Source organism: Eutrema salsugineum, unplaced genomic scaffold (genome assembly GCF_000478725.1).
Source record: "Eutrema salsugineum unplaced genomic scaffold, Eutsalg1_0 scaffold_7, whole genome shotgun sequence".
In the NCBI taxonomy this organism is placed as follows: Eukaryota; Viridiplantae; Streptophyta; class Magnoliopsida; order Brassicales; family Brassicaceae; genus Eutrema; species Eutrema salsugineum.
In genome coordinates this window covers 8532123-8540631 of record NW_006256486.1, presented here as the reverse complement: position 1 = coordinate 8540631, position 8509 = coordinate 8532123, and positions in this window count along the sequence as shown.

Genomic DNA, 8509 nt, shown 5'->3' with positions numbered 1-8509 from the left:
GAATGATCATTGAGAACTGTTTATTAATGCATATTGATTCATATTTCACAAATGGGAATTTGGTTTGAAAATGGATTAGTATAGGGGTTAATACCTTCATGAGAGGATTAACCTATATTAGAGTTCTTAATCATTTGAATCATGTCTCATTATTGTCATTAGCATTTCTAGTTTAGCACCAAAGCACCCTAACCAACTATCATGTCTAGAATCTCATGCCTCCATCATATATTCACATCATTTGTCATTGTCACTTGTTTTTAAACCTGTTTAAGTTTGTTAGGTGTCATTAGTTAATCAAAACTCACACTTGTTTACTTGAATTAAGAACTTGATCATATAGCTTAGTGTCTATCACCACATTCTTGGATTGATTAACCTCTTTGTGCTACTTTGACAAGGGGATTGATAGCCCTGAGACCATAAAAATTCTTGTCTATCACATGGGTTCAAACTCAAACCTGTAACCTGTAGACACTAAGCAAACCCATCAAAACATCCTAAAACACAAAAAAGAAAGAAAGGAAAAGATTAAAAGCATATTTACAAAGGATAAGCTTGTGGTGTCTCCCAAGAGCACTTTGTTTAAAGTCTCTAAGTTTGAATTTGGAAACATGCTTAACAGGCTGGTGGTGGATCAAGAAGGGGAACTGATGTAGCTTCCTCCTTTCTTTGTGAGACCAGGTAGTGCTTGATCCTTTGGCCATTTACCACAAAATCTTGACCATTCTTGCCTTCTAACACAAAAGCTCCATATGGCCTGACCTCAAGAACTTTAATGGGGCCAGACCATCTAGACTTAAGTTTTCCAGGAAACAACTTAAGCCTAGAGTTGAACAGCAACACCAGATCACCTTCCTTGAACTCCCTTTATTAGAATCTTTTGATCATGTAGAGCTTTGGTCTTTTCTTTATAAATCTTGGAGCTCTCAAAAGCCCCAAGCCTGATCTCTTCAGGTTCATGGAGTTGAATGACCCTTTTCTCTGGAGCTGTCTTGATATCAACGTTCAGCAACTTAACAGCCCACAAAGCCTTGTACTCCATCTCAACAGGAAGGTGGCAGCGCTTCCCATATAGCAGATTGAAAGGTGATGTCCCAATTGGAGTTTTAAAGGCAGTTCTACAAGCCCACAATGCATCATCTAGCCTATTGCTCCAATCTTTTCTGCTTGAGCTAACAGTTCTCTCAAGAATGGCCTTAATTAATTTTTCTATTAGATACCTTAACCTGGCAACTAGTTTGAGGATGATAAGGAGTAACGACCTTGTGTTTCACTCCATGCTTTCTCAGCAAGCCCTCCAAGGTCTTGTTCACAAAATGAGATCCTCTATCAGAAATAACAACCCTGGGTACTCCAAATTTTGGGAAGATAATGTTCTTGAACAACTTCACCACTACTTTGGAATCATTGGTAGGGGAAGCAATGGCCTCAACTCACTTGGACACATAGTCCACAGCAACTAGTATGTACTGATTCCCATTAGATGAAATGAAAGGCCCCATAAAGTCAACTCCCCAGCAATCAAAGATCTCAACCTCTAGTATTGGGTTTTGAGGCATCTCACTCCTCTTTGAAATGTTCCCATGCCTCTGATAGGCATCACATGATGAAAGAACCAGCTGAGCATCCTTGAACATTGTGGGCCACCAAATCCCACTTTGAAGAACCTTGGTTAAAGTCTTGAATGCTCCCATGCGACCCCCAAAAGCTGAACCATGACACTCTTGCAACACAGGTTGCATCTCCTCCTCAGCAAGACACCTTCTATATAGCTGTTCTTTGTTCAGGACATACAAGTAGGGCTCATCCCAATGGTATCTTTGGAAATCTCTGAAGAACTTCTTTCTGTGGTAAGCATCAAGTTCAGGTGGTTCCACTCCACAAGCAAGAAAGTTCAAAATATCAGCAAACCAGGGCATTCTTTTCTCTTGGATGCTATCCACTTCTTCAAACTCCAAATAAGAGTGGAGCACCATCAGTGATTCCTCTCAAGAATGTCATTAATAGGGACTTCAGAGTCTACTCTGAACCTAGAGAGATGGTCTGCAGCTCCATTCTCTATACCCTTTTTGTCTTGTACTTCCATATCAAACTCCTGAAGTAGAAGAACCCATCTCAACAGTCTAGGCTTAGCATCTTTCTTGGTCATCAGATACCTGAGGGCTGCATGATCAGTATATACAATGACTTTTGATCCCACCAGGTAGCTTCTGAATTTATCAAAAGCAAAGACTATTGCCAGCATTTCTTTCTCTGTGGTAGCATACTTCTCTTGGGCAGAGTCAAGTGTTCTACTAGCATAGTAGATGACATGAAGCTTCTTATCCTTTCTCTGGCCAAGTACAGCCCCAACTGCAAAGTCAGATGCATCTGTCATAACCTCAAAAGGAAGGGACAAGTCTGGGGCTTGGAGAATTGGTGCACTGACTAAAGCATCCTTTATCAACTTGAAGGCATTTTCACACTCAGCATCAAAGATGAAGTCAACTTCTTTACACAACAGACTTGTCAAGGGCCTGGCTATTCTTGAGAAATCTTTGATGAATCTTCTGTAAAACCTTGCATACCCAAGGAAACTCCTTATCCCCTTGACTGAAGTGGGAGTTTGCAGATTCACCATCACTTCCACCTTTTCTCTGTCAACCTCTATGCCCTTCTTAGATATCTTATGTCCAAGTACAATTCCTTCCTGCACCATGAAGTGGCATTTCTCCCAATTTAACACCAAGTTATTCTGCTCACATCTCTCCATGACCTGTGACAAATTAGAGAGACAATCCGAGAAGGCGGAGCCATAGACACTAAAATCATCCATGAACACCTCCACCTTCTCTTCAATGAGACCTGTAACATTGAAATGTGGCAGGGGCGTTACAAAGACCAAAAGGCATACGCTGATAGATAAGACTTAGGATGATAAGGAGTAGCTACCTTGTGTTTCACTAGTTTGAGGATGATAAGGAGTAGCTACCTTGTGTTTCACTCCATGCTTTCTCAGCAATCCTTCCAAAGTCTTGTTCATAAAATGAGATCCTTCGTCAGAGATAACAACCCTGGGTACTCCAAATCTTGGGAAGATAATGCTCTTAAACAGCTTCACTACAACCTTGGAATCATTGGTAGGGGAAGCAATGGCCTCAACCCATTTGGGACACATAGTCCACAGCAACAAGTATATACTGATTCCCATAGGATGAAATGAAGGGCCCCATGAAGTCAATCTCCCAGCAATCAAAGATCTCAACTTCTAGAATTGGGTTTTGAGGCATCTCATTCCTCTTTGAAATGTTCTCATGCCTCTGACAGGCATCACATGTCGAAACAACTAACTGAGCATCTTTGAACATTTTGGGCCACCAAAACCCACCCTGAAGAACCTTTGCCACAGTCTTGAATGCTCCCATGTGACCTCCAAAAGCTGAACCATGACACTCTTGCAACACAGGTTGCATCTCCTCCTCAGCAAGACACCTTCTATACAGCTGATCTTTGTTCAGGACATAGAGGTAAGGCTCATCCCAATGGTATCTCTGGACATCTCTGAAGAACTTCTTCTTGTGGTAAACATCCAATTCTGGTGGTTCCACTCCACAGGCTAGATAGTTCACAATGTCTGCAAACCAAGGCATCCTCCTCTCTTGGATGCTCTCAACTTCTTCAAACTCCAAGTAGGAGTGGAGCACCATCAGTGATTCTTCTGGAAGATTATCGTTAAGAGGCACTTCAGATTCAATCCTCAGCCTAGAGAGATGGTCTGCAGCTCCATTCTCTATCCCCTATTTGTCATGCACTTCCATATCAAATTCTTGGAGTAGAAGAACCCATCTTAACAGTCTTGGCTTGGCATCTTTCTTGGTCATCTGATACTTGAGTGCTGCATGATCAGTATATACAATGACTTTTGATCCCACCAGGTAGCTTCTGAACTTATCAAAGGCAAAGACTATTGCCAACATTTCTTTCTCAGTAGTAGCATACTTCTCTTGTGCAGAGTCAAGTGTTCTACTGGCATAGTAGATAACATGTAGTTTCTTGTCTTCCCTTTGCCCAAGTACTGCTCCAACAGCAAAATCAGATGCATCTGTCATAACCTCAAAAGGAAGGGACCAGTCTGGTGCCTGGACTATTGGTGCACTGACTAATGCATCCTTGATCAACTTGAAGGCCTCTTCACATTCTGCTTCAAAGATGAAATCAACTTCTTTACACAGCAGCCTTGTCAACGGCCTGGCAATTCTTGAGAAGTCTTTGATAAATCTTCTGTAAAACCCTGCATGCCCAAGGAAACTCCTTATTCCTTTTACTGAAGTGGGAATTTGCAGATTCACCATCACTTCCACCTTTGCTCTATCAACCTCTATGCCCTTCTCAGATATCTTGTGCCCAAGAACTATTCCTTCCTGCACCATGAAGTGGCATTTCTCCCAGTTCAACACCAATTTATGCTGCTCACATCTCTCCATGACCTGTGACAAATTAGAGAAACAATCCGAGAAGGAGGAGTCATAGACAATAAAATCATCCATGAACACCTCCACCTTCTCTTCAATGATGTCAGAGAAGATATGCATCATGCAACGTTGAAATGTGGCAGGGGCATTACAGAGACCAAAACGCATGTGAATGTTGTTTTCTCTTGATCTCGGGGATCTATGGGAATTTGCATGAACCCCGAGTACCAATCGAGAAAACAAAAGAAGGGGTGGTTTGCAAGCCTCTCTAACATCTGATCAATGAAAGGTAAAGGAAAATGATCCTTCCTAGAGGCTGCATTGAGCTTTCTATAGTCTATACACATTCTGTGTCCTGTAACAGTTCTAGTAGCTATCAGCTCATCCTTCTCGTTTTTAACCACTGTGATCCCACCCTTCTTGGGCACAACATGAACAGGAGACACCCATCTTGAGTCAGAGATTGGGTAAATTATCCCTGCCTCAAGAAGTTTTAGTATCTCCTTCTTAACCACTTCCAAAAGGTTGGGGTTAAGACGTCGTTGATGCTCAACAGAGGACATAGATTGGTCCTCTAGGTGAATCCTGTGGGTGAAAATGTCAGGAGAGATCCCTCTAATATCAGCCAAAGAATATCCTATGGCTCTCTTGAACTTTCTTATTTCACTAAGCAATGCACTCTCTTGATCCTCTAATAAGCTATCATTGATGATGACAGGATATGTGGAGTTTAAGCCCAAGAAAGCATACCTGAGCCCTGTTGGTAGAGGCTTGAGCTCAACAGGGGGTGCATCAGCCTCATTCCAATCCATGTCCAAGCTGCTTTGGCTGGTGTCTGATCCCTTGATAGCCAAGACTTCAGAGCCACTTTGTTCCAGTTCCAAAAACCTTGTCTTAGGACCCAGCTCTTTTTCATTGTCCAAATACAGCTTATACCCTTCACTTGCTTCAGCTAAGAGCCCATTGTCTCCTTGTTCTTGAGTTAGAGCAGCTTGAAAAGGATCCTCAGTGTTCAGCTCCTCAAGCAACTCATCAGCCAACTGATCCATTGTCTCCACATAGAAACATTGACCTTCAATGGTGGGTTTCTTCATAATCTCATTCACATCAAACTTGAGCTTTTCAGACCCAAGTTGAAGCTCTATTATCCCACCTCTCACATCAATTATGGCTCCTGCAGTGACAAGGAATGTCCTGCCCAAGATAAGAGGATCAACTGGTTCCTCATCCATTTCCAGCACAACAAAATCTGTTAGAACCTCAAATCCACCTATCTTGACAGGTAGATCTTCCAACATACCAACAGGCAATCTAACTGATCTATCTGCAAGGATAAGAGAAATCCTTGCAGGCTTGAAAACTCTAAAGCCCAGCTTCTTTGCTATGGAGAATGGCATCAAGCTGACTGATGCTCCTAGATCACAAAGACATCCAGAGAATAGAAGAGGTCCAATGGCACAAGGGAGTGTGAAACTCCCTGGGTCAGTTAACTTCCTTGGAATGGACTTCTTCTGAATGATAGCACTACATTCATGACTTAGTACTACCATGCCCTGAAGCTCTTTTGTCTTGTTCAGAATGGCATCCTTTAAGAACTTCCCCATCTTTGGCATCATTAAGAATGCATCAATGAGAGGCATTGTGAGTGTTGTCTCATTGAGTGCCTTCTCAAATACAGCTCTTGCCTTGTCCACTAGTTGCTTCTTTAATCTCCCTGGAAATGGGAGCTTGGGTTGGTATGGAGGTGGTGGCACATATACTTTTTCTGGTTCTGGTTCCTTTGCTACCTCTTTACCCTTTTCTGTCCTTGGTTTCTCATCAACTTGATCATCCTTTAAGGCTGCCTCCCCCTCAGTTTGATCATTGTCCTCAATGATCACATTATTGTTCTGAATACCAGGTAACTCCTTTCCACTCCTCAGTGTAGTGGCCTTGGCATATTCCTTGGGGTTGGGTTCTGGTTTTCCAGGTAAGTGACCTTGGTTCCTTGAGCTTGAGGCCTGGTTCTGCTTCAGTTCCTTGATTTCCTGCAGCATGGCTGCATTCTGGCTTGCAAAGATCAGTTGACCCTGAAGTAGTTGTTGCAGAATACCAACCATATCTGAACCCATCTAAGGCTGCTGTTGAACCGTTGGTGGCTGAAACAAGAAAGTAAGCACTTGATCTCAAGAAAAGACCAGAGCTTAGTGCTAAACAAACCACAATTTGGCAACGGCGCCAATTTAATCATTTCTTTAGTCATCAATCCACTGTCTTGTAGTACAAGGGGTTTATCAATCCAGATGTGATGATAGACACTAAGCTATGTGATCAGAATTCTTAATTTAAGCAAACAAGAGTGGTTTTGGTTAACTTATGACAACTACAAACTTAAAACAGGATTAATGACTAAAGAAATGATTAATCAAGAACTAAACAATGACAAGTGATGAGAAAGGTCTTAGACATGATAGTGGATTAGGGTGCCTTCAGTGATAAACTAATGAGCTAATGAATCATATGATCAAGCAACCATTTAACATAAACATCTTTAAGTAAGTTAATCCTCTCATGAAGGTATTAACTCCTATGCTAAAACAGTTTCTAACCCAATCATCATCAGTGAAACATGAGTTAACAAGCATTAAGAATCAGTTTAATCTGTCATTTAAGCATATAGACAATCATTCCCATGATGAATAACACTTAAACCTCTAGCAACCTTGGTTCAGGCATTTCATCAAACACTTTTGGTGCATGAAAGGCCCAGAATCTAGACCACATATGGTTTGTATGGATATAGCATAGAGAACAGGTTGTAGAGAATGGAATATGCATGATCTAACCCCTAAGCTCACTAATCCACCACTTAAGCACCCTAATCTACATATCTAAGACCTTAATATGGGATTACTCACTAATCATGATCAACACACTAGATCCTTTGCAAGATGTGTTGTTAATCATGATTAGAAGTGTGATTTGATGATAAGAAATGATGGAACAAGATGGAAAAGACTCTTCAAATCGATATGAAACTCAAAAGCAAAGTGTTGACAAGTGGTTTTTCACAAAAGAGGAAAAGAGACTAAAAATAGCATAAGGTTCTCTCCAAATTAGGTCTAAAAAATATATATAGGAGCCTTGGACGAACCGGGTCAACCCGGAACAAACCGGGTACTGACTCGGCCTTGGTGGGTAAAAGATGAGTTTGCCAGGGTCCAGCATGTTCTTGGTCAGGCCGTGGCAAGTGACCGTGTCAAAGTCTTGTATCGCTTGTTCTTGGATGAATCATGATGCCACGGTCTATGAAGTCTGGGTCAGGTCGTGGCAAGTGGTCGTGTCAAACGCCGAAGAAGTGTAAAAAGTTGCCACGGCCAAGTCCTAGACCATGGCATTCAGATTGTGCCAATCGCCGAGAAAGTGTACAAAGTTGCCACGGTCAAGTCTTAGACCGTGGCATTCAGACCGTGTCAAACGCCGATAAAGTGTACAAAGTTGCCATGGTCAAGTCCTAGACCGTGGCATTCAGACCGTGCCAATCGCCGAAGAAGTGTACAAAGTTGCCACGGTCAAGTCCTAGACCGTGGCATTGAGACCGTGTCAAGAGGCGAAGGTTTGCATCCCAAATGTCATCTTGCCACGGTCAAGTGTAGACCGTCGCATAAAGATCGTGTCAAACACCGATGAACTGCATAAAGTTGCCACGGTCAGGTGTAGACCGTGGCACTCCACCGTGCCATCTTTCACTTAGCTTGCATCGTTTAGGGCTCCTCGGACCACTTCACGTTCAGGGAAGTGTAACTTTTAAGATACTTGTCCGAATTGTGTGCTTCTGGTTTCAAAGGACATAGGGCTCAAATATCTTCAACTTTGGTGAAGGAAGCCTCGGTGCTGGGGAAGTGGAAGGCTTCCTGGAGGGCTCATCTTCGCAATGCATTTACACGATAAGAGAAAGGCGTCTAGACATGTGTCCATTCCGGAGACCATATCTTCCTGCTCATAGCTCCGGATTGAATGATCTCAGACGTTCTGGAAAGAGGACTCGAATATATCTGATTCTCATGAAGGCCCAG